The sequence below is a fragment of the Hetaerina americana genome, unplaced genomic scaffold (assembly GCF_022747635.1).
Source record: "Hetaerina americana unplaced genomic scaffold, ioHetAmer1.1.p SCAF_3, whole genome shotgun sequence".
Classification (NCBI taxonomy): domain Eukaryota; kingdom Metazoa; phylum Arthropoda; class Insecta; order Odonata; family Calopterygidae; genus Hetaerina; species Hetaerina americana.
This window is the reverse complement of record NW_027286874.1, coordinates 40,124,580-40,151,236: the sequence shown is the minus strand read 5'-3', so window position 1 is coordinate 40,151,236 and position 26,657 is coordinate 40,124,580.

Below are 26,657 nucleotides of genomic sequence, written 5' to 3'. Positions count from 1 at the left end.
TTAGCAGATTCTAACTTTTGAGAATCTAATCGAGTGCTGAGATCATTGGCGCCTGAGGTAATTAGTAAAGCTAGGTGGAAGAATCAAGATTTTAGTGATCTAAGGAAGGGTGAAGAGAACACCTCGTCGAAAATAATCTATTTCTAATGAAAATCAAGTCAAGGCGAACACCGTTTACAATTCCATCCGTCTCATTAAACGGATTCAAGTAGATGGAAACACATCACCCTCTGCGTACGAACTTTATCTCTGTTTTTAATTTTCATTTAGTGGCCTTAAGCAAAGAGGAAAGTTGATATTAAACCTATTCGAACCAAAAATCAAGATGATGCCTGAAGACGGTATTTTTAAGAGTGTATAATTAGGATGTGTGCATCATCATCAGGAAAGAACCAAAATTGTGGGAAGGGAGAAAATTTAAGATGGCACCAAGCCACAAATAACGAATATAGGTATTTATTTATTTATTACAAAGATATTGGGAGGATTAGAATTAACATTTATTCATGAAAAACTATCTTGGCAAATACTACCATTTGATAATTACACTTTCAGGGAAAAGCATGTTCACTTGATGCGATTGCTGGTAATTCTCTTAGACTCAGTCGAAGAATGTTCCACTTTATGACTAATGACGAATCTTATTACGTTTCATATGAATTTGCTTTAGCATTGTTAACTTTGAAGTTTTGCTACTCTAAGAAATATATAGGTAATATAATCCATGCTATATCTAACTTTATTCAGTCACCTTCTTCGTGAGTATTTTGGAATTGAAAATACAATTCAGAGTTGTCTTGCCCCAAATAACCAATGGCATTCGGCAAGTATTTCTCGCAACAAATTCTACTCTGATTTTTCAAAAGATGGTATGATAAATTTTAAGGCTTCTCGATACAATATGAGAATTAACTGTAAAAAATAAATATTCTTCGGAGCTACTTGCATTTTTGGTTTTTAACGGGCAACTTCCTCACGCTATCATGACCTTATCCATGAAACACAAATATCCTCTAAAAACAAAGGCCGTCCCACATAACAGTAGCAATAGGCACAAAATATTCTCATCATTGATAACTACTGAGATACGTGAGTTAGATTTAGCATGTATTATATGGGTGAATTTTATCAAAAAGCTACAGGCTTGTATCATTACTCGTATAACTATTATCAACTTCCTGCATAATGGTCATTTTACTAATCGCACAAAAACACTGAATCTAGGTGGCTTTTTTTAGAAGAGAGAGAGACGGAGAGCGTTCGTTCATTCAACTCCAACAATTAATTACGTCCTATAAGGTAAAAAATCCGGAAAAAGATTTTAATAATATTTTTAGTTAATGGACCGCTCAGAGTAATTATTTGGTAACGGAGCTTAAAATATTTTATTTTTAACTCAATCTCTAAGGGATGATTAGCATCAATTTTTTCGTATCTATAACCTAAGTTTACCAATTCAGAAAGTTATTAATCTTTCAAAAAGGTAATAATGTTCAATACTAATTATTTAATACAAAATAGGAATCACCCAACTTCTTTAAAAGTGAATGGATATTATTAATTTATATTATTACTATATCAAAGAGCTGTACGGCAATAAACTTAAAATTATGCTAATAGCGATAGAAATTTGCGATAATGTCATCACAGAGCTAGTTGGCATTTCTTTTCGTTAAAAATTTCCTTAGAAAGATATGAAAATACAGTATAATAGCTGTAGCATTAAGAAATTTTTAATGAAGTTGTTTACATCCTTGATCCTTGATATTTTTGCTGTCAACGCATAAAAAGATGAGCTAGCCTTACTGTTAACTGTACACGTTTACTTAATTAAGTATAGAGTAGAGTAGGTATAAAAATGATATCTGTTCCAATTGGACTTGCATTACCGTAAATAAAACCCCTAGGCGCGTCATAACGTCGCAGGCCTCGGTTATTTTCCTCCCTCCTTCGAGTCTCAAAATTTGCGGAAGAGGAATTTGACATGCAATGGTCTCCACCTACGTTCATGCGCAAATTCCACTCGTTCCAACCCGCAGAATCCCAATTCCGTGCTCAGAAGGCAAATGCCCCCAGTCCTCTTCTTTTGTGGGTCACCGGGCCCCCCTGTCTGGGGGTGCGCAGGAGGGCACGGCGGGCGGGTTGGTGGGGCGAGGAGGGAATGAATGGAGAGGACAGTTCAGCAGGGGAAAGAGTTAATGGTTGTGACGGGGGGGGGGGAGCGCCGGAGGAGAGGCGAGGACCCTTAGGCGACTAACTGTCCGTCCCGGCGCGTGATGCGATCCCATTGGCGGAAGATGACGTGCGCCCGTTCGAATGAGCCGCGCAACGAATGGCGATGAGCAGAAAAACGCGGTTTCTTTCTCTTAGGATGATGTAAGAGGGGTCCGCGTACAACACGACTCGGAGTTATTTTAGTCCACAAAGAGTATGGCTTGAATATCGGTAATCTCGATCGTGAGGCAGCACGGGTAGCTGAATGGTAGTTTGCAGTGTGTTAAGAGAGATTTTCTGCCAATTATGTTTAACCTTTTAGGGAATTAAATCTAATATGGCTATGAAACAATATATTTTAATTAAATAGAATTCTCGAATTCCCATAATAATTTTAGGATTGAAGGATAATTTAAACTGAATATAGAATAATCTGATCCACCTTTCATGCTTTTTTACATCGAAAAAGTCCCGGTGAAAAGTGGGATAAAAATAAATATTACAGTGTAAAAAAACTATTCATTCGCAATACTGAAATACCTTCGGTCGAACACAATTATTTTTTAAATTTACTACTACTTCGCCGACTGAAACTCATTGCATTCTATTTAATACTCTTATCTCCAGAACAAGTCATATTTGTATTGGTACTATTATAAATATTGATTTGAAATGGATCGATTGCATGTTACGACAAGGCATACGAATTTTCTTGCAGATCGAGATTTATTCCGTTAAAATGAGCTACATTGACCATTTTAGTCTCTTAGTTACAATGAATTATATTTTATACGGCGCCCATATTTTAGCAATAAAATTTTATGAAAATGATAAAAAATCTTTAGAAAAAATATGTTATATCTGGTAATTAGATTCCAAGATTCTATCACAGTAAATCTTTTTTCCCAGTAATTTATAGCGCTTTGAATATTGAAGCTGCAAGGCTTCCGGTTTGTTCTCCGCGTGTTTCCATTATTCTGGGAGGACAGTTTCATATCGACTTCGGTACTTTGACTCTTTATATTAGAATTAAATAATTTAAAAAAAGTTTGAATATTCCTGTGTATTTTTTGAGCTGCTTCTTTCGTCACATTTTATCAATTTTGCTCAAACTATTTATTTACCAACAGCCCAAAAATATAAAGGTTTAACCTTTTAAATTGGTTAATGAACGATTAGGACAATCATCAACATCCCAGCGCTGGGTGGGGGAAAACCTGCTTCGGCAGGAATCTGCCTCCATACTTCCAAAGAAAACATTTTTTTCCCACCTCGATGATTCCAATTACTTCCTGTAGTTGATTAAAAATAGCTCTCTACTCCTTCCTTTCTACTTCTACTTGTGGTTATGTAGTACAATTAAATCGAAGCTAACTTTTTATCGGCTTTCATCATTTCTAATATTATTTTATCGCTCAATCAACCTAGCCTCCTTGCATCATTTTTATCAATTATAACTACTGCCAAATGCTGATTCACCCAACTCTGCTAAATTTGGCTGACCAATTATCGTTTAAGGACTCCCCGCTGCCTTTCAATAATCTCGCTACACCAAAGTCTAATGTATATACATATATAATACATTAGTCAACCCTAAGGTTGGTTTGGTAGGTAATGGTAGAGTTCACCCAGGACTATGCCCGACGGCGTGGGAGATTCACACATCAGGGTACACATACTATATATACATTTATATATATACATATATATATATATATATACATATATATATATATATACATATATATATATATATATAAATATATATATATACCTATATATATCCATAGCGTAATACCTGTATAAATGTATGTGTGTGTGTATATATATATTTATATATATATATATATATATATATATATATATTTTTAGGTATGCCCCCACAAAACTAAGTAAAATAACTGATTTTATCACGGCAAATCCTCAGGAATAATTAAATTTTATGAATATTGACATCTGTTTTAACGAACTTTCTGGATATTTAGGACACACACTGAATGAAGTTCGCGGAAGCACTTTCGGACGGAGATTAAATATAGCCTTTCCCCGACCTTTTCCTAGCCACCTTCCTTTGCAATACCGTACACCAACCACCGTGAGAGAATTCGTTCACCTTCGTCCCACCTCAGCCCCTTCCGCTACAACAATTGGTAAGTTAGGGAAGCAGCTCTGGCTTAGCGCTTTCGGAAATTTCAACGCCAGAATAGGCAGCTGAGCTGTTGCATCATGAAATTAAATGTGATGGGGGCTATTTGGTTGGAAATGAATTCTTACGACTACATTCAAAGCAATAAACAAAACGATGATATAACGATAAATACTACATATGGAGATAAGCATAATAATAATAAAACCATAACATATGCGCATATGCAATGACATCTATATTTATATAGCTAAATTATGTAGCATATGTTCAGTCACATAATTAATTTAATATCATTTTTATCTTCATTTCAATTTTACGTTAAATGAAAAAGATTACTGCAATACTAGTAGGGATGATGCCCTATAATTTTCAAAATAAAATTTGGCATAAAATGCGATGTTTAATAAAAACAGAGCCAATACTATCAAATGTATCTCATATTAGCAAATAAATTAATTTCTTATTCTATGCGCATGGGATTATGCCATTAATTCATGTGTCCAAAACGTGACAGCAATAAACTAAAAGATTTTATAGTATTAAAATAATGATCCCTTTAATTTCCATAACTTTCCCTGTCCTTTCATTTTCTCGTCGATCATTTCAGAGTCGTATTCAGAATAATAAAATCACCAAATAATGTTTCCCCACGCACGTTGTAGGTTGGTCTTCCACGCTACGAGAGCTCTCACACGTCTTGACACCATTTGATGGGCGCAAACACCCTCCATACTGATGATGCCCACCAATGAATTTCCACTAATATTACCTCCCCTTTCCATTCTCAATTTCACGTTCCTCTCCTCATGCCTCCACCTTTCTACTTCCCAACACTTATCCCCTTCCCATTTCTCTTCTCCTCCCTAGCCGCTTAAGGACTCTGCCCCATCGGCGGACTTTCTCTCTGTCTCTCAAGTTTTTCTACAAATTCCTCCTAAAATTCTTTTTCAACTCGATGACCACACGTCAATTTATATCGCAAATAGAAATCAATCCTGAGAGTTTTTTTTGGACGGAACTAGAATCCTGAAGTTAAGGAATTTTTCGGCATATGCAGTAGGCAAATACATTTAAAAAATGTCTTCTTAAAACCATAAATATCGTTTAATGAAATAAAACGTAATGCTTGAAAGGCCTTGCTTGCTTAATCAAGTGTCAATATGTAAGAGTACTCCAGGGGAAATAAGTAACTCTGTTATGTAAAATACAGGAATAATTTATATTAAATTTTATATATTAAACTTAGGTCAAAGAATATTCAGCAAGTATTTTTTTCAATTATAAAATGTTATAATTTCAGCTAAATATCGGTTAATTAACCAAATTCCAACGAACTGAATCTTGTATGAGTTCCTTTTCATTAACATTGTAAACGATACAAAAATACCTATATATATAAATTAGTATTTGTTCGCCATTTGGCGGGATTTCGTGTTTGAATGTGCATTAGGCCAATGTGGCTCGTCTCTTCTTCTGGCTATGCGTGCCACGAAACGCACTGTTCTTATCCTTTATGATGTTAAATGATTCCTTTACTACTATCCTTTCCTCTCTGTGTCTTGTCTATTTCTCCTTTGGTGGGTGAAACAGCTCCCTAACGCCATCTCTTGGCCAAAGAATCGGGGCACTTGGTTGCTTAAAGCATCGCAGATCTCAGTGTAAATTACGTTTCCTGGATAGCGTCGGATTACGTCTCCTGTGTTCGTCCTTTGTGTGTGTATCCCTTTTCCTTATATCTGTTTCTATAAATGAATATTTGTTCGCCGTTTGGCGGGATTTCGTGTTTGAATGTGTGTGTGTGTGTGTGTATATATATATATATATACATATATGTAGGTATTTTACTTAAGGGTAATAAAAAATAGATGGGTGGTCAATTGTACGGAATTATTTTTTTTAGTTTAACTGCCATCAGGCACCATGAAATTTATATTGTCCGCGCTGTATTCACCGTATTCAGGTTTACCACTCTGCGATCAATACCTAAGAAGCTAAATTACATAGTTTTGGTTTTAATGGTAGTTTCTGTACTTCGTCCATAGATAACTCGCACCAGAATTACCAAAATAAGATAATTCGCTTCGTATCTATTTAATTCATGCATAAAGATTATATTTATTTGAGAGCGGCCCAAAAGAAAAATTACAGGACAGAAATTTTATGATTACGGAGCATGCTATTACTTCAACACTGCCAGGGAAAGGACATAAGTACTTAATTTGATTTCAACTTTTTTGACCACTAGTGTCTATACTGTGTCCATACTGTGTCCATACTTTGTAGCCAACAAGCACAAAAAAATCCGGTCCTTCCAGTGTTAAAGCAAATGGTTTTCGGGGTGTGGGGAGGCGAAGGTAAGCGAGAGGTCACTGGAAAGGGTTTAACGATGCTGAAGTGAGATTAAGAGTTTAGTAGGAAGGAGTCCTTTTTCTTCCGCATCACCTTCCGGATACGGAAGGTAGCTGTGGCGGCAGCAGGCGTCCCATTTTCCACCGCGGCAGAGAAAGCACCAACTCTGCAGAGCCCGGCTCTCGTGCCTTCGTCTTCCCACACCCAGCGACAAACAAGAAAGGGAGAGAGAGGGAAGGGGGGCGGGGAAGTAAATTCGCCAGGAGAAGGGAAACCACCTCATGAAGCAGGGGTCGGTACGAGGGGGCGGGGGGGGAGGCGGATTACGAAGGAGGGCTGGAGGGAAGGACAAGGCCGGCCCGGCGTCTGGCCGTTTGAGGCGTCCCTGCCCACGGACACTCCACGCGATAACCCCCACTTCCCTGCACCTACCTACTCCTGATGGAGTGAGTGAAACGCAATAGGCTCAGCCTCCGCTCGAGCTCACGTTATTTCCAGCTGGTTTTGGATGCACGATTTGGCTGAAGTCGGTAGATTACCCTGGACAATTTTGCTGAGAGCAGACTCCTGATCAAAGGAGGCCGAATCGTAATCGGTTCGCCAATTAACTCGGGGGACGAATTTCCCGTTTGCCCCAAGTGATGTGACGTCTAAATTTCAGCCCGAGAAATTTTAAACTTGTCGCGCCCGTTGAATCCAAAAACGAAATCTCGGGTGCAGCATCTGCACGCCCATCAACTTCAAGTGTTTCACGGCATTGACTTAATTGGTAATCAGGAAGTGGCAGCACTCTCGTGCCGTTGCGAAACATGGGAATTTAAAGATCATTGGCCTGGTGGTAGTGATAAATGATTGAGTTGAGATTAATGTTCATTTTAAGACATATTATATGTCACATATGTATTAATAAGTTTACTAACTATGTGTTTCACTTATTTTTATTATAAAGACGTAAATAATTTTTGATGCATATATATTATCACTATGATAATATCCAAGAACTTGAATACCTATTCTGAAAGAAATGTTCTTTCATTATCGAAATATCTCAATATGTAAAAAAAACTTTATTTTCCACTGCAATGCGTGGAATTCAATATTTTAAAAAACGCACTCAGTCTGTCTTAATATTTTGGGAAAGGATGCAGAATGCTTATCCTTTTTCTATTTGGAGCCCGTACGAAGTAATCTAGCATTAACAATCCGTGGTTCGCATACTCCTCTATCTAAAGGTACCCACATGCAAACACATTATGCATTACTGATTGACTCAGGCGTTTTATTCCCGCCAATGGAGGAAAATATGGAGAAGCAGGTGGAATGATATGCCAAGCATAAGCGAAGGGGCAAGAGAGAAAGAGGAAGAGATGGGGAGAGGTGGACAGTAGGTTGGGGGAAAATAGGGTGAGGGATGTTTGGAATGGATGGAGGCAAGACTGGGCAGGTGTGGGTAGGAAAGGTGAAAGTGAGGGTGCCGGGGGCGGATAGGCAGACGAGGTAGACGGGGGAGAAAAGGAGGGGGGGGGTTCCAGAGAAAAAATAAAAATTGCCCTTGTTTGGCAGTCGGTGGTTGAATGGTCCCCGATCAGAGATGTAAGTGGGTAGGAATTAAATAGAAAGCGAAAAATTAACGTTTTAAGTGATAGATGAAGTGTCAAAGACAAGGAATCTTATATCTATTTATATACTTTCGGATTGCAAACATTTTGGCAACGACTCAGCTCCTCATTTCTGTCTACCGCTAGTGCGCAGTTTTCCGGAGTTCCTTCACACCGTATCAAATGAAGTCATCAGCCAACAACCACGCCTGGGTCCCAGGCGATTCTTAACCAGGTGAACTTTGGCTTATCTCTCGAGAATATTCTCTTCTTTAAAAAATTAAGACGGCATTTCCGCATTAAGATTTAACTTCCACAATATGAAACTACATAAATCCCTTATCGCAATCACGGCGGACATTTTTTCTCGATCACTCCATCCGAATAAACGCACATTTTATATAGGGCATAAAAAACAAGCAAACATAATTAGTATTAATTTAGCAGTGGGTAAATAATTTCTTAGACATTTGAATTACATAGATGAGTAATCAAACATAGATAACAAGGCCAATTAAACGGAGTACGCGTGAATCAGGTGATGCATACAGCAAGAGAAGTCTTAAAACCATTGTCTTTTTTGATTAGGTTTTGATTCAGGAAACTGCTCGACCACTGTAACGACGGTATAATTCCGGTCCGAAGTACCACAGAGGCACGTGGCTACCACCTCCCTTTAGAGGTAATTTCCCATCAGTCAGCCCCCGCGGCCCGTGACGCAAGCGGGGAAAGACTGCTCCGCCAGCGGACAAAGGGGGGAGGAATGAAATAACATGCTCCTTTGCGGAGGATAGGAGATGGTGGGGGGGTGGAGAGGGTTGCTTCGCCCGCTGCCGTAATCTCTCGAGAGCGACGCGGAGAAAGGGGGGCTGGAGAAATGTTGTTCTTAACAAACGAAAGGGGCGTGGTGTGCATTCAGGGGTGGGGGTAGTAGTCCATTTCGGGACGCGGGCAGGCGGTCCGGAGGAGCGTGGCGGAGAGGTGTCCGGGAGGGAAGGAGGTAGGGAGGGGTGCGGAGGAGGACGGAGAAAGGGACCGAAGGAGGACGAACATGGGGCACAAACACTCCGCCGTCACCACTCCTCAACCCCTTCCCCCTTGGACTTCAACCACCCCTACCCGCCGTCTCCTTTACGAGAGAGCGCCACCCCTCCTCCTCTCGCCGTCTCCCCTCCCCCGGAGGCTGTGTGCATTCCCTTCGCGACCCCCCACTCCAAACCCGACTGCCGACCTCCCCTCTCCCGCCCTCCCCTTTTATCGACCCCACCCTCTTTTTATCCCCTTGACGGTGAAAGTTCGCCGCTAGAATTCTCCGCCCCAGGGCTCGGTACATTTGACTATTGCCACCATGCCTGCGCACGCACGCACTCGGTGCCGGATGCGAGAGCACGGTTGAACCGGATGGCCAGCGGTATCAGCTGGTACCGATTGGTAACCGAATGACAGTAGAAACCATGATTCAACCCCCCTACAGGTCAACTGTTTCGCCTATGGGTTCGAAAATCGAGCGAGGGCATCGTAAACGTTTATTTCGGTACGTTGGATTACCCTCGAGAATTTATGTTTCACGAGGTGTTGTCGGCAGTGGAAGAGGGGCATCATAATGCAATAAACTCTCCTTGTTACGGAATTCGATCCTTTTTTATGTGTCACTTTTCTTTAAAAATACGTGCTCTATGATACCACAATACGAATTTAGTTGAGATGTCTAGACCATGTTAAAAAGACCCGGTGGGTCTTTATGCCTTTTTCGAAAATGCCTTTTCCGAAACACGTTCTGGGCAACTACAGATATTAGCATTCAATAAATAATAGAAATTCTAGAGATGATAATTCCTTGAAATGATAGAGTTCTTCTGGGGAGTTGTCCGTTTGCTTTTGATACGATTATCACTTCTGACAGAGCTGTAATTTGATAAGGTTTTAAAAATATTCTAATTCGCAAACGAGGACGTCGAAAATTCAAATAATAAGTAACGTACTTCAATTAAACGGTGGTATTAATTTTTTCAATCTATTACTTGAAAGGAGCTAATTTTCTCAAAGCGCCTCAGAAACCAAAAGACTGCATAAAGCATAAAATATGACAATGAACCCTAGATCAAGATATTCTTCCAAAATTGGCACACACCAATTAGAAATGAAATTATACTCGTAAGTGGCTTTTGCAATGAAATTGTTATAATTATTCAAAGACCCAATATTATCATCAATTTAAGCAAAATTAAGTCATAAATACCAAAATGTAGATTTGCGTTTATAAAAAAACCACGAAGACAAGCACCACCGATAAGAGAACAATTTTAATAACAGTACGCGGCTGCATCCAAGAAGTTAAGAAATGGTTAGGTAGATATATTCTCATCTGAAAATATTATATCCAAAGGTGGAAATATTAAGACATTTCAACATTTGAAAAATGATAGCAGTATCAATAATTAGAGGAAATGACTTAAGGAATGCTAATCGACATAGTTCAAATCTAGGCATTGACCATTTCATTTTTTAGTTTTGCGATGCCACCAAAATACCGATTCAAATGCACAATGGAGCGTGATATCAGCAAATTTAGTATAGAGTGACGCCGTACTTTGACAGAGGGTAGTGAAATAATTTTATTTCAATATCTAATTGTTAGCATTATACCTTAACCTCAGTCGTGAATTATGACGCATCCCATGAAAAACATGGATAACTCTAAAATATATTTTGAATGGTGTGATTTCCAAAACATAGTAATAAAATGATTGTAACATTTAATCACTGACTTAATAGGCACGATCTCAAAAATCCGGAACGCTGTTCCAAGAGGAGCGATACGACGTGGAACGAAGAGAAAGAAGGAGAAGGTGGGAAAGACGGGGAGAGAGGGGATGACGTTTTCGAGGTGGGGAAGCGAGAAGGTGGGAACGGAATGTCGGAAAGTGCGAAGACTGGTGGGTCACATGGTTTCCTTGTCCCTTTTTCCCAGAATGTCGAACTCTCTCGCCTGACGGCTGGAATTATGTAGATCATATCCAACTAGTTAGAACTGCTTACTCGGCAAGAGAAGGATAGACAACTTCCAAAGGAAAATCAATCGATATTAATCTAGGATTTGACCTACTTTATCAGGTCATAATTAGCAAGGACTTAGTTCTTGCTATTTCTATTGATTTTGCCTCCTCTTTTCCAGTCTATCCATTCTCAAGTGGAATTGATGATAAAATTTGGCGTGCGACACATTCAAATAGTAATTGCTGACAAAGGTGACAGTATATGGGTTGAGTTTATACAGCCGTCTAATAACCCTCCAGTGAGCAACTAATCGGCGAACAGAATAGAAGACCACTCACAGAAATTAACGTCAAGTTTTCAAAGTAACGGCGTGTCGGTATAAGTGTCATTCCCACTCGGTTACCTCCTCGAAAACTACTCGCGCGCCGAGGCCAACCACTTTGATTTGTCCTGAAGAGGCCAAACGGATGAATCAACCGTCGGGCAGAGTCATATAGGTCGAAAGAATAGTCATGGTTTAGGATATTGAGAAACCCTTGATCATTCTATTCAAATAAAACATTCAGGCAACACATTTCAAGTTGAGTTGATTTAGAAATAATTATTACGAAACAAACCACATGATGTCGGATTAGCGGAAGGGAGCTCATTTTAAAACACAGAAAAACTTCACGTACGATTCTCCATTCAATTACCATAACTTTAAGCAAAACCTAAAAAAAACCTCTATATATGATGCTAATGAAAATTCATCCAGATTTATAATAAAAAATTAGCCAAATGAAATATTGAACAATCTTTCAGTTAACAACCTACGCTATATATACCACAATAACCTTGTTTTGTCCCTAATTTTTATCCCACTTCACGTCTGATGTGCCATCAATGTCAATTTAATTTTTAACGAAATTATTAGTTAGCGAGTTCTTTTAAGCGCAATTGAAAACATCGAATCTAGTTGCTAGCAAGAGTGCGACAAACATTGCTTATAATATAATGGACTACGTGTCCTTTCCTGCTATGTGGAGGGCATTGAAAGATGACCGGGGGCGGTGGCGGCGAAGGGGGAACTGTAGTCGGAGGAGGGTGAGGATGGATATATGCCACGCCCGTTTGAAGGGCGCTTTCTATCCTGTCCACTGTGGTGCGCCAACTTCACCCCTCATCGAGTGGTCGAGGATTTCCAGCGCGAGAGGCTGGATCATCAGGAGGCCACCTGCAGGGTGGTCAATCTTAGAACACTTCAGTATTGTTATGGCACTACTACCTATCTTATTTATATATTGGCATGGCTTTAGGGCTATCTATTGCGGAGCTTTTCCGTCTACCGTCCACTGTTGCCAAATGACGCACATTATGGCCTCTACTAGAAGAGCAGATCAGTGGTTACGGAGAAATGTGACAACGGGCTTCATTTCACCTGATAAACATCGCTCTAAAAGTTCCGTAATCGAGTATCAGGTAAACCCGGAGTATACATCCCACTACATTACCTTATTTTATCAAAGCTTGTTGAATGTTAAATGGAAAACTATCATTTTCCACCGAAAAATTTGGCCTCAAACCGGGGAGAAGTCGATCTTGGTGAGACCAGATCGACTTCTTCCCGGTTTGGATTTAGCACCTAACCTGTGTCCTTGGCTACCATTGTTAGTAAGCAAAGAGCATTGAGAAGGCATGAGGAGGCCTCCTACTTTCCCTTGAGTGAGTAAATGTGCCGTGTGGCTAAATATGAGACCGATCTACTGTCTAAACTGACTGACTGAAAGAACTTAAAGATCCAATGTCACTCAATGAGTCAAATCTCTCTACTTCAGCGTACATGTTACTAGCAAATTTCATGTTCCAAAATATTCTTATGGTATGGCAATATGAAATCGCCAGATAACCACAAGTATTATTTTTTTAATTTGAAGAGAGCGACAGGACCTTTTGATTATTCTTGACTTTCCAGTCATCAGTTTAGGCTCGCTTTGTGGTATTCAGACAAAAGATAAGAGGCCAAAATATTGGGCTCTGTTGACCCCAAGTTTGTACTAAGAGTTCAGGAATTATGAGCTGCATTTAGCGTCAAGGTCGTGCTAACCTTAGTGGCTCAGTGGCTTAGTGGCTGCTGAGGAAAAGTCAAACGTGGTCAAGTGTTATCATAGACTCCTATCTAGAAGTGGCTGCAGGGGGCAAGTAACGTGTTTTTGTTTCTATGTTCCGGGAAACTTCCATGATAAAAATAAAACTAAGGTACTCCAATACTTTTTATCAATGGTTTATATCATTTTCTTTTGGCAAAGGAAGATTCTAACTAATTAAATACTCTTTGTTGCCAGTAAATGAATATTCATTAATGGTCTTGGTCATTTCAACGGTTACTTATGGTCTGAGAAAAGACAAAAGCTGATGATGTATTAGTATTTAAACTCGTTTTACGAAATGAATCGTTGCGGAAAAATTTCAATGCTGTATTTCGGAATCACGACCTTATTGTTAGCCGCTTTTGACTTTGACCAGATATTCATGACATTTGACCATATTTGACTACAAATGATCGATTGCTAATGGAATTGCTGATGACTTTGACGCATGTTACGTAATGGTTGTTTCGAAAGCACATTAATTGCCCCAAATAGTCTATGAATGAGTACATTACGGCTGATGTCCCGTTCTCCCTTCCAAAAAGCCCATAAGTATGGCTTCATGTCCTACCTCAACAAATGAGATCCCCATAGTCCGGCCCTGAGTCGGCCGCGCCACATAGCCATCCGCCAGGCCCCGTGCCGCTGTTCTTTTCGGGCGTTGACCGCCCCCGGCAGCGATGGTCCGCTCGCTCACCCGCGACTGCACCGCTTCTCGCCCGAAACGCCGCCACCGGCCGTGTGCATCCATGGGGGCAGTGGAAGAGAGCGCAATAATTGCGATAGCATCGCACGCCTAGTGGCGCCACTGTGTCTTCCCATTTATGATCGCATCACCAGAGCTAAAGGACCAGAAAATGGGCGTTTAAAAGAGGTAAGGAGAATCGTTGGAGTGCAGAGAAGTACCACTAATATGAAAATGCCTTCGCGCTGTGCCCATTCGCCTTCCCGGTAGAGCCATTATTTTCACTGATTGTTTTAATGGGGGCATTATTCGTGTCGCTCTCCTCACACAGTAATGGAATGATCACGGAATGAATTGGTAGAAAATTAATCCCAACACAAATTGTTCGGCATTGAATTGGATGTCAAATCTTCTCAACCTCGTACTGCTATAAATGATTTTGTTTTTAATGACACATTTAAGGGGCTAATTATTTGGTTAAATTTTTATTATTAAAGCAATTTTAGAAATGGTAAAACCGAATGATACGTCCAGTATAAATGGATTCTTAAATAGAACGTGCTCTACTCTTTATAAGTAGGTGAAACACCGTGCAAGAGAGTATTTAATTTCATACTTTAAATGATTTTCCTTCTGTTCTTCTGTTATTTACCCGAGTAAGTATTTTCGATGGGCGAGATATTAAATTCAATGCTCTCTATCGATTGTTCCAAATGCGGGTATCCTTCGCTTTGACTACGAGTGTCTTGATTATTTTTTATTTTATTTTCTCAATTCTTGGTGCCTTGTTCTTCTTCAGATGGGATTCGCCTCTCAGTATTTTCAGACCATTATTTATTTAATTTATTCCCGTATTATTATTTAATTAAGACCAGTCTTATTTAATTAATTCACCTTCAAGTGGTTTTGGCCCTTGGAAGAATACTTCAGTGTATTTCTTCCATCTCTTCATCCTCTATCAGCATCTTGCAATTAGTAACTCGGACGTTAGGGAATTTGGCTTTTCTTTACCTGAAGAGTCTCTTCTCCAGTTCTTAAGCAGATTCCCTGTTATTACATGTACTTATAGTAAGGAAAAAAATACGAGAGTTTTTTATTTCATACTATTGTCTCGTAAGTCGGCAGTGCAACGAGTGGTTGTAATCTATGCCTAGTCTTACGCCGATCATCAATTATCAAACAGACCTGTTGGATCTCGGTGCACTTATGAATTAAGTCCTTACATTTAAAATGAACTCGTCAGTTTTATGCATGAATAATGATAATTTTAACCTGAAGGTTAAAACCTTTGAGAAAACTTCCAGGTATTATCAAGCTTATGCAATAGTAAGTATTACGCCATGCTCAAAATGCAACACATCAGACACTAAACAAATTGGGTTTATGATAATGCAATGACAATAAATTTTAAAGCAATCTTTAAATAAAAAAAATTAACATCTCAAAGGGAGGGCGCATAAAAGGCAATCCAAATTCCGTGAATTGTACGATGAGTGCACACCTACCGCAATTCGAATTTTATTTTAAAGGCCTCCTAGATTTATTTCCGCGAGGGTGATGGAAATCAAGCTTGGAGGAGAGTGGACTCCGCGACTTCCCACGCTTTTCATCCCGAGGTTCCCCTGACGGACGAAGAAGATCCCAGGCTCCTCCCCCCACCTCCTATACACACCTTCCTCCCCCGCGCCATGCTGACATTTCCCCATAAAGGCGATCCGTGTTCTGAATTGCCTCGTGTTACAAAGGTCTTTTCTTCTCCTCCGCGGAGCGCACCAACGAGGAGGCCCAGTGCCCGAGTGCCTGAGAGCGATGGGCGAGAGGGAGGGCATGGGAATGCGGTGGGGAGATGAGGGATGGAGGAGGGCGGCGAGGGGCGAAAGGTAAGCGGGGATGGAAGGGGAGCAGACGCCGAAGAGGAAGGGTTGTGAGAGGGATGGGAAGGATTGTTTCTCTATCTTTTTTTCCCTGTATTTTTTCACCCAACCTCGCCGCTCTCCCACGACCATCGGTCACGCGAACCGCGGCGCTTCCCCTTACGGAGCGCGGGTTTACCGGGAAAAATCATCACCTAGTTCTTTTATTTCGGATCCGACGAGTGTGTGTTACATTATATCTTTATTCTTCTTATATTATTTATGAAAGACCCCTTTGCTTCATTCCCCGCGTACAATGAACTAGAGTGAAGTAACCCGCTTCCCCAGGTTGATTCCAAGCGTGTATTTTACATTGCTCGGGCAGTGGTGGAAATTGTTGCTTAAACTCATGAGTTTAACTGATGTTATCCGAAGAAAAGAATCTTGAAGTGAATTAGAATAAACTCATGCGGATACACATCAAAAATGGGAGTTTTATTCCCAAAGGTAGTGTCCATGTACGCATTTTTTTAAAATCCTTTCCTGCTAGGATTAAATTTAGTTGGATCGAACCTGAAGGAAAGGTTTCTAGATCGTCAATTCGGTTAGCCTCTTTTTTGCTCGTTTATTATGGTAATTCAAGCGAAAATGATAAGAAGTATTTTATAGTTCCTCAACGCATATGGCAAGTTTCACCCTATAGAACGCCCACATTGCATCAGGATAAATTTAACTTTATTTCAATTTAACAATTATAAAAACTCAAACAGTGTTTCTATACCAAAATCGCCTGAAAAGTTAATAACAGCTATGGGCTTTTAAAACCATGGACTAGCCCATAATCATCTGATACTGATCATATTCTGTAGATTGCCTTCCTTGCGCAAAACACCGAATGATTCGACCCCACTGGCGTCAAGGAGGATACAAAATTATAGCACCATGAGTTAGAATAGCCTTCAAGGCAAATTTAACGCTCAGCAAATTTTATAATTTCAAATCAATCCCTTGAGTAAATAGGAGATCCAATGAAAAATAATATTATTTTTTTATAGTTGAAATAACTGATACTTTTTTCTATATTGATAATTTTTAATTAGATAATTTTCATTTTGATTGTGGAAATCATACTTATCGTGTACTCTTTTTTTCCAATGGAGATGTACTAATCTGTGGGTAAATGGCATAGAAATAGTAAAACCCTATGCCACATTTTCACAAGAATAGATTTATTTGCAGTACTCTAAAAATATTTCACGAGAAGAACTCAGTAAATAATTAAAGTAACGTAACATTCGACTAATTGTTTCGTGAATAAGTTAAAAAAATGGGTGAAGCTTTTTTCATTTCGCTAGTTATGCCATCATAAGCTTTATTTATCTGTGCCTATCGAAATCAACTATCGGTGACTTAATACTTGAAATTGAATTTAATCTGAATTTTTTGTGGAACAAGAGCACTCTCAGATTTCTCAGATTCAACGTTGAATATTTTGATACCATTTTCCCACGGTTTAAATGTTGTCTAGAATTCCAAATTATCTAAGCTCAAGCCTATAGAGCAACGCAGTATCGGATTGATATTATTTTTCGAGCATGCCAACAGTTACATATTGGAAATTTGAGTTCATCACACTCTAGTTAACCGAAGAGTATCACGAAATACCTCCGCGAGATTAGACTCTAAAACAGAAAACAAATAAAAAAACCCCGAATTTCAAAACCCTAGTCCAGAATGGCTTTCACTCCCGCCGGTGTGAGCAAGGCCATCACGACGACGAGGCATGTTGACGCGAGCGGGCACTTTTGGATATTATTTGGAAAACCGTTGACGAAATGCCATTCGCTGCGGAATGTGGAGAAATCGCACTGTCTCTCTCCTGTCCACGCTATCGTTCCGTGGAAATGGAGAGTCAAAGAGGGTCCGAAGGACGATCCTGTCTCTAGGCATTCGCCGCACCGGCTCAAGATGATCATGGCTCGGCTTGGCTACAGCAAACGGTAGGTGGGGACGCGTTGCGTCACCGCGTCAAGAGTTGCCGTTGGAATGTTCGACAAACGGACGGAACGACCTTCGAAAACGTTGTCACGGAAACAGAATTCGCCGTAATGTCGAGACGGTGAGGCTTAGATTTGTTCCGCTCCCTAAATGTGATTTCAAGCCTTCCCTCCTCTCATCCGTTCCATCGGTAACAATGCGAGTCCGAAAGATCGGATTTGAGTGGTCTTTACGGAACTTTGAAGTCTGAATTACCCGCAACGCTCTTAGGCAAATGCTTGCTTATACCGAAGTGGGGGGAGGGAGGTGAGATAGCCGATCGGAAAAGAGGAGTTACTTAACACTTCTATGAATACGGAAACTTCTTCGGCTGAGTTGGAAGCGGAGAAATGAAAAGTCACTGAGAAATGTGCCTCCCAGAGACAAACTTAAAATGGAAGACCACGGATGGCTCGGTCACTGCCGCGGGGCGGGAAGCACAGATGTTGTCCATATGGCGTGACCATACGGAAAATATTCATGCGTCGCATTCCATCAAAATAAAATTTCTTTTAAAATTTATTGATAAGTTCATGCCTGCGAAATCATGCAAAACAAATAGCAATTTTTGTTATTGCCCTGAACCACACGGCCGCACGATTATCCAGATCATGCACTTGCAATTAACGCATCAGGGTCTTAAAGATTAACGACGGCGCTTTCTAGTTATATCGGCACCCATCACGAGTGTTGATTTTTTCTCCCAAGCGTCTTTCGCCCCTTTTGCCCCAGGGCCTAAGACTGCTCACACTGAAACAGAGAATATAATTCGATTAGATATCTATATCTTTTGCAAAGATGAATAATTAAAAACCGATCACACAGGTTTTTAAAAAAAATTCAAATGTACCAGTAATTTGTGGAAAGTTAGAAAGCTGCGACAAAATTAGAAACATTTTAAAAAGTTCATGGTTATGCGAATTGAGAGAAAGCGGATCCGGGAAGTCGCGATAGAGCAAAAGGTTAAAGGCAAGAAAGGTGTAGGCAATAGGAGAGGAGTTAGTCACCGCGGGAAGGGGAGGAAGAACGTGAAAAAAAATATGGGCGAAGGGGAGGGCCGGGGAGGGAAGAGTGAGGAGGGTAAGTGTTTGTGGAGGGGAGGAGCTTCATCTTGCATTCCTTTTCCGTTATTTGGGACACTAGAGATCACCGAACCGGCCTCACCCTATCCGAATGGCCAAGGCGGAAAGAAACAAGTATTTAATAGACTAGACGGGCCTTTCCGCGTTTTCTCCACCTATTTGCCCGGGCCATAATTTGTGATCGCTGACGTACGGCAAGTACATTGCGAGGTGAATGGACTCCCGAAAACTCCCGTCACGGCCTACCACTGTCAGATGCTCATTAAACGAATATTCCACGCAATGAAAACGCAAATAATCATTAACTTGTGCTTTCGGTAGTCAGCTGCATTACATTTAGATTCGAGACAGCGATCGTGTCGGCGCCTTCGTGATATTATCACGGCAAGCGGGCACCAATGCGCGTGCCTTCAGGAAGACGTTACGTCACGGAAATGGCCGCGGTCCGCATTAAATCGAAAAAAATTTTAACCGGTCATCGGATGAATTCATTTATTTAAACGCTTGGATTGCTACGGGTCAACATACGCCATTAACAAGAAATTTTGCATTTCAAATGGACGAAATGAAAAAGCATCCTCTTGGTTCGATAGTGGAGAGAACAATTTTCAATACGTAACGGATTACGCACTCCTGTCCAAGGGTGGTTCTATAAGATGCTCATCTTCGAGTTACCTCACGGCTTATTTCTGCACCAAGGCTCTGTAATGCGTCATGCGTCCGCTATGTTCGATCGGAAGGTGTTTTTTTATCCATATGCATAAAGACTCTTAGCATAAGGCAAAGGTGTCCTAACGAGTGGGCAACAGGTGTACTCAGGTAGTGTGTGTGGACAAAGATGAACCAAGTGGATACGGTGGACAAATAAATACTCAAATAATTCCATCGAATACGCAAACTAGCTCTCGCAAATGTAATGTATTCAATGACACATCATATCATTTGTTTTAAGTTGAATAAATTCAAGGTAATCAACATTGCTGCTTTACCACAGGATAGATGAAATAATTTATTACTTTCACTCTCAACATGCCTCTGAGGAAATCAAATACCATTTTATTCTCCAAGGCGTGGAATTGGTTTTTAAACATCAAATCAGATTGATATATATATATATATATATATATATATATATATATATATATAAAGATATATATATATATATATATAAAGATATATATATATATATATATATATATATATATATCCGTGGCTTCCGTCTCTGCAACAACACCCCCTCCCAACAGAAATACTTGGACCAGCTGCATGAATCCCTCAGAAAATGTGGGTACCCTGAAAAACTGCTAAACAGTAAAATCCTCAAACCGTCAACACAATGCACTCCCCTCCCCAAACCAAACCGGCCAAAATGCCCTAATTTTATCACCACTTTCTTCCCCGGAACACACAAAATTAAACATCTAATCCGTGACCTCTTCCCAATTATCAATAACACTCAGTCCACATCACTTTTATTCCCACACTGTCCCTCTGTTTCATTTAAACGCCCGTCGAACCTGCGAGACATCTTTAAGTCCACAAATCCAACTTCAAGCACCCCCGTCTCTCCCCCGCCCCTATCCGCACCATGCAACCGCCCACGCTGCAAATGCTGTCATCTTTTAAGACCCTCCCCCTCACTCAGTACCAACTCCCAACCACTCGCCACCTGTACCTCAAAAAATATTATATATCGCCTCTCCTGTAACTTCTGCCCTGCCTTCTACGTGGGCGAATGCACGACCGCACTTTCCCTCCGCATGAATAACCACCGATATTCCACCAAATCTCCCACCTTTCTTAATTATCCCATCCCTACTCACACCGCTTCCCACAACCAATCTTTTGACGACTGCTTCTCTGTTTCGGTGATTGAAATCCTTCCCAAATCTGCGAGTATAATAGAGGTGAGAACCCGCGAGATGGCGCATATCTGGGTGGCCCAATCATTCAAACCGCCCGGGCTGAACCAAGCCCACTGAATGCATCAATTGGCTGCCTACATATCCCCCCCACCCCTTGTTCATTTCCTATTGGTCCCTTTACCTCTCCTTCCCCCACCTCTCCCCCGCACATCCTCTCCGCTCTTCCCCGAGAACGCCATTCTGAAGACGACAGCCGTGCTGTCGAAACGTAAAATAACAAATTGTGAGTGTCCTTTCTTTGTGTCTCTATATTCTAAAAATCTACATCTGTTTTTTATATATTTGTGTGTCGCCGATGAGCGTTCCATTTCGAAGATATTTTATATATATATATATATATATATATATATATATATATATATATATATATATAGGCATAGACATACCTACACATATATTTATACATATATGAACCGTGTTCGATTATTCTCCTTCAAGTTCTGTAGATATTTTTCCATCCATTCATTCATGAATATTATGCTTTTATCTGTGCTCTACTAGAAACTTATTGTGACAGCTTTTGCAGTGAGGAGTTGATAATTAAGAGCTTGCCCCGAGGAATTTTATTGTGTGTTTATTAATTCAAATCAGTATCTACAGCTTTTCCGGGGCTCTAAGCGGATTTTTCGGGCAAGGAACACACGCTCAATTCCCAGAAGATATCGACTTCATTGCGGGAGGAAGTAATTATTTAAATTAAAAAATTGGAATGAAACCCTGAAGGTATACCTGTTCACATTTTTTTAATAATGTTGAAAATATGCTATCCTAAATGATGTGATCGCAATACAAGTATACTCTCCTAGAGAGAAAATAGTCGTTGTGTTTTTATTATGTTAACTTATATAAGACCAGGAGAAATTAATGCCAAGTGGAAATATTAGTGTGATTATGTAAATGAAAATACAGAAGAGGCAGTTATAAGGTCATAATTATTCATCTTGAAATGCGTATCTACTGGACGTTGTTACTCCTTCACAGCTGATGCTGATACAGAAGCTGGTAGAATGAAACGTTTAGACCTATTTACACAAAGTATGGTCAAGTATCCGTTTGCAGTCTTCTACGATTTGGATAGAGGTTTCCAAAATTCAAATATTGCAGAAACAAAATTTATTTAAATTAATCAACTATTCATGAAAAAAACATGCAAAAAAACATCGTTTTGAATTAAATATCATTATGTTCACTCATAGCTACTTTAAGTATGTTTTTGAAAGAAATGTGGCATTCAGAGCAAGGAAAGTTACTTACTGGGTCGGGGAATTTTTAATGTTTGAAAGTTAAGATTGACTATACAAGAATTGTAGACTCTTTGTAGCGTAAGAATTCCAGTTCTGACAAGAACTAAGAAAAACAACGCTGTTCCTTTCTTCTCCCACTGAGCATAATGATTGGAAAGAGATCTCTTGTTGTACAAATCGGAAGGGAGGTCACTCTCCGGAAGACAGATGTCACGCGTCGCCCGAATTCTTTGAAAGGTCCTATCTCGAGGACATGGGACGAGGGGGATTTAGGGGAGGCCCACGCTTCTCTTTAAGCCTCCACTGCAGCCAATGGGACGGAAAGAGCTTAGCTGTCCACCAAGACTCGTGAAGATTGGAAAGTTGCAGCGATGCTCAGAAGAAGTCGGTCTTTCGGTTGGGAGAAACGAGAGGATGGAAGGAGGAGAGGTGGGGTTGGAAGGGAGGAGGGGGAACACCCCGCGGGGGGAAATGAGAGAGAGTGGGAGTGAAGAGGAGAAAGCCAGGGGACCTTAGTTAATAGACGCGGAAGAAATGCAGCTTCGGGTGCGGCACCTCATATGATAGGCGTAGAGTTTAGGGAGCGAGAAGAGGTGGACAGAGTAGCAAATATTGCGTGGTGTATTATCCTAAGGAAATAGGAGGAAACGGTGCGTGGTTCTTTAGAGGAGGGGACTTGAAGGAACCTTTGGTTGCCAACTGTCAGCAGATTAATAGGTGCGCAGTGGTACATGTATTTGGCAATAGTCTCCCTGAATGGTCCATCAATTCGAAAACCCGTTTCCACATCTGTCGCCTCGGCGTGATCGTTTGTGCGTCTCGATCGGAATTAAATCTTCCCAGTTGCGTAATAATTGCTGCTTGCGAAATTCCCCTAGGTTGGCCAAAATTTGGATTGCAGGAGGTTTTCGTCTCGTCCATCAATTTTATCAGACTCTCCAAGCGTGATTCAATAAAAATCTTGAAAGCTACATTTAAACCTCATCGTATCCTATCTTCAGCACTAAATTCCAAAGCTAACAAGTTGAAAGTTACGCAAAGTGAAATCGCTGTAGGTGTGATTCAGTTTTAAGATTGTGGACCCATGGGAAACTAGGTAGTTTAAAATTAAGACCATGTACATTATGGCACTTCAATAACTATTGCCTCATCTCCAACATACTCTGTACTCTTACAAAAAACGCATAAATTAGAAACGTAGCCCATTCTTTTCTATATTTGAACATTTCCTCGACGGCGGGATTTACGCAAGGAACGGCAGGTCCATTTTCGTACTTCCTGAAAGACTACATGCAGCTTACTACATTTTTGTTCCCCCCATAAAACTTTCAAATCCTTTCCTGCGCATTTAAGAGACATTTCAAAGTGCTCAGCCTATTTCTAACTAAGGAGCTGAATCTTCCTTATAAAGATATGCCCACATAAATTGTTTTTTTCGCTCACCTATCTCATATTTCAGCCTTCATGAGATGATAAAGGATTTTTTTATTTTATAAAATGCTTCAGAAGAAGCAGGTGCGGGTTAATACTGAATGTGGTCTTTAAAAGTCAATGGAGCCTGCTTTTATATGAAAAATGGAGAAAGATACCAATATTTTCGTCTTCAACAAAGTCATTACCCTTACTTTCAATTGGTCTCTTACATTGGAAATGACTGCTCTCTGAGAAAAAAGACTGTTCCTATAACTTATATCCATACTAAAGCTTGCATGACTTTTCTCGGAATCGAAAACTTTTTGTAACAAAACCATTAAAGCTTTTAGAAATATGTTTCAGAGGAGCTGCGTAGTTTTATCGGGAGAATATCTACATGTGTCTGCCTCTTGCATCACCTATCTTATATCCTATCATGATGGGGTGGAGTGTCATATTTTAGAACTAAAAATCGCTAGCATGAGGAATCCATCCAAGAAAGTGGCGAATATATTCTCCTGCGACTATTTTCTTCACAAATTAATAGGGTTAGATGAATATTTGTATCCTTAGCAAAGGCGTTACCATTATTTCGAAACTCACCTATGACGGAAATACAAGTTGTCGTTATCCAAGGCGATAGAGCGTTCAACAATGATTGACAAAAGTGTATGGTCATCAATAATTAAAATGAAGCGGTGCTAATAAAGTACAATACGCATATATGTAAGTGTGCATGTACTCTTCACTCTACTAAACATAAATAACGAGTACAAGTGTCTTAGAGGTCAGCACTTCCCAGTAGTTTAGAAACACCATTTTGTACGTTTTAGATTAAAATTTGGAAATCTATTAGTGATATTGTACAGCTTTGGATGGCGATAAAAAGGTATTTTAATTAAAGAGTGTATTTTAAATGTACTCTCTGAAAAACCTTTCTAATTAAAATTAAAATCATAATGTAATCAAAGACAGTTCCCCTATATACCTTTTTATATAAGCGTTAAATGTCCCTCTTTCTTAGATTAAAATTTCGAATTCATTAATTAATTCATACTTACAATTTTATTAACTGATACCATACATTTACGTGAATTTTTACAAGGAGATAATGGAGTTAATATTCTTTTTTAACAACACCACAAAATACGTCTATAGTGATGGTTGAGAATATCTAAACATTATTAAACTGAGGAAACAACTACATTACGTGAGACAGAGTGATAGTAAGTGGGTTTGACCCCTCCGTTTTTCATTCACACTATACTATAATTTTTGTATTTTTTCTGATACAACAACAAACATTGGAACTGAACCCACGACAAGCGAGCCAAAGAATTTAGAAGCCCTGAAAAAAAGTTCATATTTTGATTCCTTACCGTAACGGAGGGTCAAGGTCTAACGAGAGGATAACGGAAGCGAATTAGAAGCTGAGCGCTGATGTAACGCGATTGTACGCTAATAGATGAAGGCCGGTGATTTCAACGCCTGGAAGAGAAACGAAGTTCAAGTCCATAGTTTCTCTAAAATCCGACTCCAAGTTGGAAGAAAACTCTACCAGTGCTATCGTATGCCGGGCACGAGTTCAAAGAGGGCAATCCCGAAGGAAAGAAGGTTAACCAGCGCATTTAATTTGGGTACATTTTCACCGCACCGTAAATTCTCGGATAAAAAGCATACGAGGCTGCGAAAAAAGCTGGAAGCCATGTGCTTTGTTTTATATCTTACATTGAAAAGAACACGCCCAGTCAAGAAACATTTCAAATTGGTCGTCATATCATGCTCATTAAACTTATAACCGACACACAAACCAGATCACAACGTTAAAATAGGCTCTGTTTAGGGGGAAAAATCAGTACACAGTGTACATATTGTATACACCGACGCCTTTTAACTCTGGTCGAAAAAGGTCGGTTCCAACGTTTTCCGATGTATTTTTAGTCGTCCTTCTAGCATAATCGCCGAAGTTGTCACTTGGCATGACCAAAGAGAGGTATGTGTGGAGGTGGAGAGAAGGATGGTGGAAGGAAGGGCTGTTTACTCTGGAGGAAAATGGAGGGAGGAAAGAAAATTAGAGAGACGGAGAGGAAAGAGTCACCTCTCGGACAGCAAGAAGGAAAACGAGAGATAGCGAGAGAGACTCACGAGGAAAAAAGTGGTGTTGGAGGAGGGGACAGAGGAGAGTGGTATACAGAGCGAAAGGTCGGAGGGAGGACGAAGAGGGAGAGGCACTTGAAACGCCTTCTTTTCTCGGTAAAAGGTCTCTTACGGACTCACCCAACGAGATCGGGAGGGACGAAGAGAGGCTGGGCAAGGTGCGTGGGGGTTGGGGGGGAAAGGAAGGAAAAGTTGAGGATAGGAAGAGAATGAGAGAGAGAAGGAAGAAGAAGAGAGGTGTGGAAATCGTCGATAAAAAGGAAGAGGTCGCGGGATGAGAGGAAGGAGTGGTCTAGAAACAAAGAGGGGACTCATAGGAGGGAGGGGAGAGAGGGCTGAGGTAGTGGAAAACTGCTATCGGAGTCCTTGGAATGATGTTCTATGCGGCAATCTTAACGGTAAATCAGGTTCAGTCTTAAATGCTGATTGGATAACTTATTTACCGGATTTCTGACTTTACCGGTATTTTATTCCCCAATGTTTCGTGTGCTTGTTGGAGAGTTCCTCCATTAAATCATACCCACGTTTGCTTCAGCATGATTAGGTCCGGGGGGGGGACGGGATTAAATTTCCAAAGTTTTCTAATATGCAGATTTGCCATTTCATATTACTCTTCAGCTTAGAAGATCCTACATGTTTTCCTTTAGTTCTGTCAATCACACCCTGATTTGTAGTCAATGAAGACCAATGTATTCGAAATTTTTCTCGCGCTCTATTCAGTTAAATTTTAGTAGAGTTAAATAAATGCGTAATTAGCATAAGTATATCTAGGAGCTTACGACATATTGCTTTGTACTTCATATCCATTTCTTCCCATTTACTCCA